At 44.3% G+C, this 12,075-nt stretch overlaps 1 protein-coding gene and 1 long non-coding RNA gene across 10 annotated transcripts in view; one reads left to right on the top strand and one right to left on the bottom strand.

Annotated features, from left to right (window-relative positions):
- Positions 1-12,075, top strand: part of MVB12B (multivesicular body subunit 12B) — a 188,909-nt gene that overhangs the window by 93,168 nt on the left and 83,666 nt on the right. The gene's annotated exons all lie outside the window — the stretch shown is intronic.
- Positions 1-12,075, bottom strand: part of LOC139046337 (uncharacterized) — a 31,140-nt gene that overhangs the window by 10,876 nt on the left and 8,189 nt on the right. For 3 of the 5 annotated variants that reach the window (XR_011506221.1, XR_011506222.1, XR_011506223.1), the window contains 2 exons: positions 3,973-11,835; positions 3,252-3,352 (listed from right to left, as the gene is read on the bottom strand). This is a non-coding gene — a long non-coding RNA (uncharacterized lncRNA). The remainder of the gene's footprint in view (positions 1-3,251; positions 3,353-3,972; positions 11,836-12,075) is intronic. The other 2 variants (XR_011506225.1, XR_011506224.1) reach the window with 2 other exon arrangements.

Genomic DNA, 12,075 nt, shown 5'->3' with positions numbered 1-12,075 from the left:
GATGAAAAGCTAGCCGTGCCCATATGTTCCTTGTTTTTAAAAGCAAGGTCAGCGAGGTTTAGAGACTCTTTAAATATTTCAGTTTATAAGATTAGACTAGATCATCTGGAATGGAAGCCTGGTGCCCTCGGTCCCAGACTCGGGTTTTTTCTTCATTTCTTTTATACGGGCGGGAGGCGTTTTGGCATCGCTGAGTTCAAGTGTAATAAAACTTAAATGTAGTGAATAAATACTGCGATTTGGAGTGTTGCTGCAGCTATGAAAGTTAGTTTCCTTTTTTTTTCTTTTCTTAAGTAATCAGGGACTTGAAAAATAGCACATTAGTACAAGGAGGATGACTTAAGAACCCGAAAGCTCCCCAGCTTGAAAGGAGTGTAGTCTTTGGTGTTTTTCTAAGGAAGCATTTTCTTCTCTCACTTAAGTCCTCCTGGGCTGAAACCAGACATCCATCCTGAAATGGACGTCTGAATAGTTTGAAATTCAACACAAGCGCACATCTTTAGTGAAGGCAGTGCCGTCCTTTGCCCTCATTTTTCTCTAGGATTATGAATGGAAAATGATGTGGTCGTTGTTTTCTTGATCCCAAGATATTTATAGAAGCTCAGAATCTGAGTGACGGTCTAGCCTAACCCCAGGTTTCCACTGAGGAGCCCTTGGTAGGGCCCCGTTGGTGACATACCTGGGGAGAGCGAGGGCCCGGAGTTGGTCTGCCTCCCGTCACAGTGCGCCTAGCATCTTCCACTTTCCACGGGAGGTGGGACAAGAATCGTTTTTACTGCCCTTGGTCCCTGACGTGAGCTGCTGGGAGACCCTTGGAGGAGAGAGGGCTCTGAATGCCCAGAGAGGAGGGCCCTTGACCTTGTTTCCAGGGCCCCGCCTGTCTCCCACCATAGAGGAGCTCTGTGTTCACTGGCATTGCCTGTCATGTTCCATTCACTCTTCATACCTCTCCGACTCTAAATTTCAGGAGTAATTTGTCACTTCAGAGGAAGGAGTCATTAATAACCATTATTTAGAACTGTCGAGTCTTCCTCTCTGTGTGTGAGTGTCTGAGTTAAGCATCCAAAAAATTGGCCTCGTTGGTGGCAAACAGGGCCCCCATCTTGACAGACCAGGCCTGCCCCACCCCCACTGGCCTTTCTCACATTCTGGTTCTTCCAGGTCTGTCTTTAATCACCGGGAGGGTGGCGACAGAGCAGGGAAAGCACGTCCTCCTGGGATTCATTAGTATTATTTCCAAAGGCCCTGTTGTAAATTGTTGATTTTTTTTTTTTTAACTGCTTGGAAAAAATTTCTCAATTTCATTTTAACATACTTTAAAAAAAAAGGAAGATTTTTCTCGTCAAACGTTTGAAACAGAATAGTTCAGAAACCCTAACTCGGATCCCACAGTCAAATGAAGCTGAATCGGTGACTCGTCACTCTCGGGTTGTGGGATGGGGACCCAGGAAGAACCCCCAAACCTTCCGACGGTGGTTAAGAAAGGGAATTGGCATTCAACGTCTGTTAATGCACGTTGTTATTCTTTAACATTAAAATTCCACTAAAGTACTAATAATTACTGTTAATATCTTTCAGTGGAAACGTACAGTACACGAGCAATAGTAGGAACAGTGTTTAAGGGAGAGCTGCCGGCATGATAAGAATGCAAATAAGTGTTATTAGCCTAATGATTTTGCCGTCGCCATGGCTGTGCGGCGGCAGTGTTGTGAATATGTCACGCAGCACCCGTGAATTTGGAAAGTGTGTCAAAACACAACTTCAATTAGTTTGCTCTAATTATGGCTCTGGAGAGTTTGTAACTACATCACTCCTCATTAAAAGAGATTTTCTTATATGGATTAATGTAATATACAAAGGAAAGTTTCGAAGTTCCCGACGCCATTTGCTGCCACAACGAGCAAGCTCGGAGCAGGGTGAGTGGATCCTGGGTCTCCCACTGCCTGGCCGGGGCCGAGCTGGGGCTGCAGGGGGGCGGCTCTCCCCACCGGCCACCGGTAATCAGCTTCCTGCTCAAAGTGGCCCTTGTGAGCGCAGCTTTGACGATTTCCACAAGAGGGTAATTGAGCCCATCTCAAGCTTTTAAGAGGAAATCGCTAATCTGAAACTATCAGCATGTCCCTCATGCTCAGTACCTCAGTGGAGTCTGGAGCCAGAAAGATCCATCATGGCCAAGCGCATTGCGCGAAGCCGGCCCTGGGTCCTGTCCCAGGGCCCGTGCGGGAGATTTCATGGGAAAATTTGTTCTTTTTGGTCATGCAGAATCACATGGGCGTCTGTGAAGTGCCAATAAAAGTCTTTTCATGTAGTGAAAAGGAGTTCTTTGAGGAGGTGTTCTCTCTTACCTAAACTGATACGTACTTATGAATGCTGTTGTCGAGAGCCGTTGGCATTTTGAAGGAGAAAACCAAGTGCACATTCCCCGTCCTGTTACTGACCCTTCCCACCCCTGGGACACCAGCAGTGCCAGTGCTCTGCAGGGCCTGCCTGGGCAAGGCTCCCCTCTCCAGGCCTGGATGGCCACCCCGTGTCTCAGGTGGGCCGTACAAGGCCATTTCCCGGAGTTTTGCTGGCCCTTCCCCTTGCCCCATTGTCCCGAGCAGCTGGCCACAGCAGCGTGGTGACTCCCCGATTTGGGGAGCTCAGTGGTGCATTTTGAATCCAGGAGCGAAATTTTAGAATGCTGGTTGAGGAGGCCTGAGTTTTGGTTGCACCCTCCCCACCCCCCAAATTGTTTGCATAATATGGAATAATCCACAATACAGCTTTGAATACATTTTTTTGACCTTTAAGTGTTCTCTTTGTCCTTATTTGTGGTGAGTACAAGGTGTGTGTGTGTGTGTGTGTGCGTGTGTATAGTAATTTGACCTCCTTACACCACTCACAAGCAGTGTTAGCTCGAATGAGTCCTAGCACTCCTCTGACCCTCAGTTTCCTGTTCTGTAAAATAGGCATGAGAATACCTTCTTTGCAGAACTGTTGTGAGCACTAAAGCAGGGAACACGTGGACGTGCCACGCCAGGCACACAGCGGGCACTTGTGCGCGTGTGGCTTTCTGTGTCTGTGCAGGGTGCGTTTCAGAATTTAGCTGAGCACCAGCAGTTCATTCCCTTAGGCCTTTCTCTTGCCAAGATTTGGCTCCTTTCCGCCCCGGCTGTAGCTCCGGTCAGCCCCACTCCCCTCCGAGCTCTCCCGGAACCAGCCTGGGGGGCGCAGGCATCCTCCCCCCGCAGAGCTGGGACCAGACTCACTGTGCGCACAGGTGAGCAGCTGGTAAGGGGTTAAGATAGTAATTGTGTAAGTCGTCCAGGCTTTCTCCCAGTTCTGCGATAATTTGATGAAGAACTTCACCCTAATTAAATATTCAAATTAGGAATAAGTGTCAATATGGCTTCCCATTGCCTGGAATGAGGATTAATTGTATTCAAAACTCCAGTGGCCCGCTGTAATCTAAACCGAACCGTTGTTCTTGATTATTTCTGCACCACACTTGCCATGTTTTTGTTTTAAGATTTAAACTAGTAATTGATTTGCCATATGCTGTCGAGCTGCACACACTTTAAAGCTTTGCGCTCAGGAACCTGGGGAGTTTGGAATTGTGATTTCCTTAGTCTTCCAGCGGCAGCTTTTTTTCCTTATCCAATGCAGAGTGATGTGGTTGGGGGGCGTGTGCGCGTCTGTATCTGTCTGTCTGTATGTGTCTGTGTTGCCCATGAGGAAAACTCATTATATAGTCCAGTTGGTAGGATGAAGTTATATTGATCATGGCAAATGGGTTGCTTGAATGGAAAATGAACAAGTCTGCGTTTATATTACTTTTTGCTTTGCATTGTCTCAGTAAAGCCACATGGCGTAGAAGAAAAAGCATAAACTCAAATCCTAGCTCAGCCAGGTTCTTCAGCTGTGTGACCTTGGGCAAGTTCCTTAACCTCTCTGAACTCCCTCTCCCCCCATCTATAGAATAATACTTACCTTGCTGGGTTGTGATGATTAGAGATGAGTGTGAAGCATGAAGAAGAGCGCAAGTGCTCAGGAAGTGGTGACCGTCATAGGCACAGATGGTTACAGGAACAAAGCCACCCCCGACCGTCTGAGTCAGAAGCGATCTCCCAGTTCTCTACTCCAGAAGCCTCATCACCCGTGTCTTACTTCGTGACATCTCTTAGGTCCTTGTCTTGTGAATTACTGTTCCGTTGCTCCGGCCTTTTCTCGACCTCCAGCGCTTTCTTTGCTCGTGGCAGGCAGGGCCACAGCCGCCATGTTGCTGGACACTCCACAGTGCTTCATGGCGCGTCTGCGCACGGCGGCACGCCACAGGTGTCTGTTGTTTTCCCTTGTTTGATGCCAATTTTGAAATTGAAGCCTATAAACTTGCAGTCTTCTATTTGCATATCTTATAATATTTAGAGCTTTTTACTTTCTGATATAGGGGATTTATGTGTGTTTCAGTTTATTTGTAGATCAGTTCCTGAAGGGCAAAAGACATGAGGGTTTACCAAGGCTGAACCTACGCTGACCCATCATAGTCACCCAAAGTCCACTGTTTCCCTTCAGCCGGGTTCCGTCTTGGTGCTGCCCATTCTGTGGGTTCGGACAAATGCATAGCAATGTACGTCCATCGTTATAGTATCACACAGAGATCTTCACTGCCCTAAAAATCCTCTGTGTTCTGCCTGTCCATCCTCCCCTCACCCCCTCTGGCAACCACTGACCTTTTACTGTCTCCATAGTTCTGCATTTTCCAGAGTGTCATAGAGTTGGAATCATATAGTATGTAGCCTTTTCAGATGGGCTTCTTTCACTTAGTAATATGCATTTATCATTTGATTTTTTAAAATTATGTCAGTGCCAGACACGTACTTGGCCTGTAGTAGGACCTCAGTTAAGAACTGGTGGGCTGTGTTGGTCACAACACACTGATTATAGCAGCTTTGTGTGGCCATGGATGCCACCGTGCGTCTCCTCTTGGATGGCATCAATTCATTGGGTCTATTTAGAATTAAGTTTCAGGTCTGGGCATAAAAAGTTTGTGAGATAGTGACTGTCATTGAGAAGGAACAGGTCTGTTTTGGGTTTTACAAAACCTCACTTGACTTTGCCGGTGTCAATTACAAAACAAAACTGTCTCATCAGACCGTGAGCAATGGTAGTAAACTCCACACACGGTGATTTCTCTCTGAGGTTGGCTCCAAAATCAATGAGACAAGAAAAATCGCCACATCTAAAAATATTCTAGGGCCTTGAGTCATTAAAATAACGGACTTTCTGTTTTAGTAGAACCAAGTAACAAGAAAAAATTGCAACATGATCTCACGTCTCTGGGTCTTCACAGATCTGAATCGTAACTCAGAGCCTCAGTCTGGAAGCCCAGGGGGCCTAAAGCAGGAATCCTGGCTGTGAAGTCTTTGAGGAGTGTGCTAGTGCGGGGCCGGCCTTCCAGCTGAAAATGATTCGTTTTAATTACCTTCCAGGCCAATCCAATACCGGAGCATATGGTCCTTAAGAAAGAAGCTTCCCCAGACTGTCAGCGAGTGTGGGCAATGGTCAGGGACCTCGTTCTGACACCCCTGACCAGCCTTGGAGAGCGGACGCTCTAGAAGGTGCTTATTAAAATGCCAGCAGGTGCACCAAGGGTCCCCTTTCCTGCGACTCCCTCACCCTGCCTGTGCCAGGTGTTTTATAAGAGCCTTTTTCTTCATTAAATGGCATTCATTAAGCACGTCCTTACACCTGGCACAGAAGCTGTGTGTCACAGATGACTTCTTCCCAATGGTGTTTTGCAGAATAAAGTGGAATTTCATTTAGCCATTTGCTGTGTTCTTTCTCCCCCTGACCACCTTAACTCAATCATTGCGGCTTTTGCGTATCCCTCCTCCACCCACCCCGGGGCCGTTACTTTCCTCTGCATATCACCTCGGGTCGTTGTCCGCCAGCGGACACGTTATCCAGAAAACTATTCTTCTCCTCTTCTTACTGATAAAAAGAAAAATAATTTCTCATTGAAAAAAAAATTAACACATAAAAATATATGAAAAAGCAGGGGAGAAAAAATCCACACCCTCACCTCAGACTTGTGTTGTCCGCACCATGAGCACCGTCCCTAACCCCAGTCCTGCCGTCGGCACAGGGCCGTCACTGCCATGAGTTGGCATGTCCCTCAGGTCCCGTTTGTACAGTGACATGTGTGTATATGTGTACCCATAGAAATATATTGCTTGCATGGTTGTTGACATATATGTCATTCCACAACTTGGTTTCTGTTTTGTTTTGACATAGTAGCTGTGTCTTTGAGATTTGGCCATGTCAATTATAGAAATGTCTGCCTCATTCCTCCTTCTTGCTCTGTCCAAGTTTAGTATTAGATGAACATTGTCCCAATTCGTGACTCTTATGACCACCTCCCGGGGGATCCGTCCCGCCTCCTCTGCAGCCGGGATCACGCTGCCCACACGGTCTCACCCTGCATTCCTCAGTCAGCATCACCTCGTGAGCACCCTCCCCCGACTTCCACCCAGAAAACCTGAAAAGCATCTTACGCCTGCAACACATTGCGAATCAGACATTTTATAATGTCATTTCCAGTGTTCGAGCACAGCGTTGTGATTCAGAGCTGAATTTTGTAATTTGCCCCATCAGGGTTCAAATCCAAGCTGTGCCCCCTCAAGCAAGCTGCTGACCCTTTCTGAGACCGTCTGAAACAGAGGCAGTCTCAGCACCGAGTTGTGGGATCCAGATGAGGGGCGTGGTCACAGGATACACGTGAAGGGTGGGCCCTGTGAAAAGTCAGCTGATGTTATTTTATTGTTTCTATCTTAAATAAGTCGTTTCTCGCATTTTAGGTTATTTCCTCAGGCTGGATTTCCAGAGGGAAAGAATAACTGCTGACCCTTTTGTTCCATTACTTCCCCGTTCTTGAATCTTCACTTTGAATCATCGGGAGGATGTTTTCATGTATTTCTTTCAGAGAAAGGGACATGAATGATCTTTTTGTTGCTGTTGACTTCACATATAAAAGACAGCTTGAATGAGTAAGACATTTCTGAATCCCAGCTTTCTTTCCTTTCCTGACTCTGTGGCTTCACTGTCTTCATGCATTTAGTGTGACAGAGGACAAGTCTGAAGTCACCATCAGGATTTGCCAGGATTCGTGTATCCATGGGTCTCTTTTCCTGGCCTCTTCTGGAATACTGTGAACCCTATTGGCTTCTTTATCTAGGTCTTTTTTTTTTTTTAGATCGGAAAAGTCTTTTCAGCTTTACTAAAGTATACTGAATGTATGATATAAACTGTCCATATTTAAAGTATAATTTGATGAGCTTTAACATATTCACACACTGTGACACCATCACCAAAATCAAGATCATGAATATATCCAGAACCCCCAAAAGTTTCCCTGTGCTCCTTTGTAATATATCCTCTCTCTGGCACCCACGGATCTGCTTTCTATCCCTATAGATTAATTTGCATTTTCTAGAATTTTGTATAAATGGAGTCATAACATAGGCATTCTTTCCATCTTGCCTGTTTTACTTAGCATGATTATCTTGAGGTTTACCATCTAGCTGGTATCAATAATTCCTCCTTTATTGCTGGGTAGTATCCATTGTGTAGATATAGCCACAATATTTTTATGCAATCGCCTGTTATTGGACATTTGGCTTGTTTTTAGTTTTTTACTATTACAAATAAAGCTGCTCAATACATTTCCATACAAATCTTTGTATAGATATATGCTTTCACTTCTCTTGGGTAAAAATCCAGAACTATAATGGCTGGCTTGTATGATAGGGTCTATTTAACTTTTTGAGAAACTGCAAACTGTTTTCTGAAGTGCTGGTAGGATTTTGCATTCATATCAACAGTGCGTAAGAGTCCCACTTGCTCCTCATCCTCGCCAGCAGTTGATATTGTCGGTCTATTTAATTTTCGCCATTCTGGAAGATGTGTAGTAATATCTCATTGGGGATTTAATTTGCATTTCCCTAATGACTGGTGATGTTAAACCTCTTTTCCTGTGTGATTTGCCATTTGTATATTTTCTTTAATGAAATGTCTATTCAAATCCTTTGGCCATTTTTAAATTGGGTTATTTGTCTTCTCAAGTCATAAGAGTTCCGTGTATATTGTAGCTATAAGTTGGATATGTGTTTTGCAGATATTTTCTTCATGTCTGTGGCTGGCCTTTTCATTTTTGTAACAGGATCTTTTGAAGATCAAGAGTTTTCGATGTTGGTGAAGTCTAATTTATTGATTTTTCTTCTTATACAGTTTGTGCTTTTTTGTGTCCTGTTTAAGATATCTTTGCTAAACCCAAGGTCATAAAGATTTTTTCCTGTGTTTTCTTCTGGAAGAGGCCATGCTATGCCTGTTAAATCCAGATGCATTTAATTGAAAGGTCTCAAACCCTTGGCTTTCTAGACTTAATAGTTACCCCTTCCCTTTGCTCTTTTCTGGAATAGTTCCATGAAACTATTGGGTCATTTTATATACAGATATGGTGAGAGGTGAGCATTAAGGTTCGTTCTTCTTCACGTGGCTATCTAGTTGTTCCAGCACCATTTGTTGAAAAGATGGCCCTTTCCTCATTGAATTATCTTGGCACCTTTGTTGAAAATCAATTGATCATATATGTGCAGGCCTGTTTTTGGACTCTCCATTCTACTCCATTGATCTATATGTCTATCTTTATGCCAGTACCACACTGTCTTGATTACTGTAGCTTTAGACTGTGTCTTGAAATTAGGTGGTCTTGAAATCAGGCTTTATTTAGCTGTGAGTCTCTTTATTGATTTTGCTTGGAATGTTGGAAGCCCCGTTGGCGTCTATATTTAGTTGTGTTTTTTTTTAGTTAGGCGAGCTTTAAACTTTTCTTGATTGTTATTTCTCTTTTAATTGTTCTGATTTCTTTCTAACATCTAGAATATCTAGGTTGGTCTTTGTTCTCCATATTTATATTTTTCCTCATGATTGTCATCTCTGTGTTCTTTCTCTGCATTCTGGAAAGTCTTGGGGGGCTTATCCACGATATTACTAATTCAGTTTTTTAGAATTTTATTTCTGCGTTATTTGTAATTCAGATAACTTTTTCTGCATCCTACAGTAAGTTTTTTCCCCAAAGGTAATGTTTTTTTTTATCTTGCCATGTGACATTTTTTTGTAGGCCCTCATGAAGATATATATTTCTAGACTGGGGGTTGGCCGAAAGGCAGGATTTGTGAATGACCCTTCCCGTCCGTCCCCTGTCCTCACTTGGGTGCTCATTATTTGGTAGATAATCTTCTGAATCTTCCTTACCTTTCTCTGTTCTCGTTAGTTTTTGTAGAATCTTGGTGACAGGAGGCTGGCTAGAGCTGTCACTGGCCGTACAAATCATACAGTCCTGGTTTCTTTGTAAGACATGTATCATTTCATTCTCCTAACTTGACTTTTTTGAGTCTTTTGAATATTTTCAACTGTCGATTGTTTATACCAGTGAAAGGGTGAATAAACAAATGTAATGCCTCATTATTTTGTTTAAATATCTAGCGTCATCTGTCATTCTTGCTTACTTTGTCTCACAAACAAGTCTGTATTCTCTAAGGGTTTCGTCACTGCCATTAAGAAAGGGGACCCACAGGCTCGTCGGGGACCTTTAGGTGGCTTGTGTATGCGGAACGTCACAATCCAGAGTCGGTGCACCCCAGTGTCCGACTCCTGTTCACTGGCAAGCTCTCTAGGCAGTGGGCACTGCCTGGCATGCTGTGCCTGTTAAATCAAGATGCATTTAAACCAAAAGGATCGAACCCTAGGCCTCCTGGACTTCCTGACTTACCCCTTGCCTTTCTTCTCTACAGTCCTGTCGATCTCTTGGGTCGTTTCCTACTTTGATTCCTTCCCAGTCTTTTTTCCTTTATGGATGGACCGACATTTCATAGCTCTGCCTTTCGCCCTGGGATGGTCTGGGCAAATGAGCAGCAGGCGAAAGCAAAACCTTCCGACGTCTTAGCTCACCTTATTCTCGAACGAAATTTTTAAAAATAGTTGCTTTCCTGGCCTCAGCACGTGAATCTCATGCTTCATCTTTCTTCCACTTGTAAAAGTTTATTAACTTTTTTAATAAGGCACCTTTTTCTTTAATTAAGAATATAATTGAGACCAACCCTTTTATTCTCTTTTCTTACTACTCTTAGCCCAATCCCGTGAACTTTACAACTCAGTCTTTGCAGAGTTAGGTTTAACACGTTGTCCTAGAACAGTGGTTGTCCAATGTTTTGGTCTAGGACTTTTCTATTCTTAAAAATTGAGGATTCCAAAGAGCTTTTGTTTATGTGGGTTATGTTTATCTGTATTTCCCTTATTAGAAATTAAAACTGAAAAAAAATGTAAGACACAAGAATACGCAAGCAGACATCAGAGCAGTGACATCATCATAAGTCACAGAGCTTCTGGGAAATTCTTCCGTCTGCTTGTGAGAGGATGAAAGGAAAAAGGCAAGTGATGTCTTAGTGTTATTGTGAAAATAGTTGTGACCTTATGGGGTCCCTGGAAGACTTGGGAACCCCCAGAGGTCCCTGGAGCACACTGAAAATGGCTGGCTCAGAAAAGTGGTTTTAATACAACCGTCAGGTCCAAGAAACAGAATGCGAGTTGCAATTTCATGCACCAGAGTTTGCCTTGGTTGCATGTGTGTTGTACATGTGTGTTGTGTGTGTGTGTCTGGGGGGTGGGAGATGAAGTGACAGCTGTCTCTAACCATGCGTCTGCCTCTGCCACCCCAGCCTCAGTCCCCTCAACGCTGCCCTCTGACAGTTGGAGAGGACAGAGGCATCGCCACCGCCTGGGCAGAGCTGTCTTCATTATATGTGGCCACTGGGTCTGGAAGATTAATGGTAACATTTTAAAAATTCACACAGACCTGGAATCAGCACTAGAAAATACAGATTTAAATTAACAAGAAAAAAGCAGAATCCCATCAAAGGAAATAAATCGTGCTGGCAACTATTGTCACATAATAAAATGTATTCTATAACTGAAGGGCTTTTATATGGAGCTGTCTGCAGCTTAGTGGCCATGTTAATTGAATAAGGTGCCTGCAACTGACTTGGGGGAAAAAAATGAAATTTCCCTCAGCATCTGTTCAGCCGGGGCTGATGTCGGCAGCATGTGTGGTGCTGACCTATTTGTTACAGAACAGCCAGTCCCTCCTGCAAAGAGACGCGACGTGATCGCTTGGCAGCATGTGCCCTGTCTCCTCTCTCTGCTTCTGTGGACGGGGGACGGAGAGGAAACGCTTGGTCAAGTTCCCCTAGGACTTAGGGGCTGTTCTGGTTGGAATTCCCCAGTTACCCAACAGATTTTGGAATCGTAATCCATCATTTGCATCAAGTGTCAGGAATTGTTGGCTTCTGATTGTCAGTCCCTTATTCCAGTGGCCCAAGGCCTACGGGGGATGGTACCAGAAGGTCTGCATCTAGGGCTGCCCTAGGTGGAGCCGGTTTCCTGAATCCTTGGGTTTACTTCTCCTTGATCTGCTGGTGAGCTTCATGAACTCTCTTAAAATCTAAAAGACACTTCTCTGCCCACAGAGTGATCAACAAGTTGGGGCCCATTGAAATGGCGCCACTTGAAATTGCTGTCCTCGGGGGCACCACTGGCCATCGTGCTCTTGGACGTCTCAGTTTTGTGGATGCTTTCAAGCACTTACTCATTCTGTAGCTCCCTTGGCTTGGGTGCTCCAGAAGCGCTGAGCATCTAGTGTCCACGGTCTACTGAAGCTCCTGGCTTCTTCCTTCCTTCCTCCTCTAGTAACGCCTGGGGTCACGATGGGGCGTTTCTTTAATCTCATCAGATGATCAGCTTATGGGAAAGAAGCCAAAGAGTTTGGGTTAACCGATCACAATTCCAAGTGTAAAACTAAGGATTTGATATCTTTTCTCACTAGATGCTATGGTAATCGACATGGGCTCTGGCCACTGTAGTCTTCTAAAATATTTTAAGTGACTGTGAAGTCTCTTATCAGAGTTATACCATAATTTTTTAACCAGTCCCCTATTAGTTGATATTTAATTTGATTCCAGTTTTTGGCTTTATAAGCAA

This window comes from Equus asinus, chromosome 10, assembly GCF_041296235.1.
Source record: "Equus asinus isolate D_3611 breed Donkey chromosome 10, EquAss-T2T_v2, whole genome shotgun sequence".
In the NCBI taxonomy this organism is placed as follows: Eukaryota; Metazoa; Chordata; class Mammalia; order Perissodactyla; family Equidae; genus Equus; species Equus asinus.
Note: the sequence above shows the minus strand (reverse complement) of the source record. Positions and strands in the feature narration are given on the sequence as shown.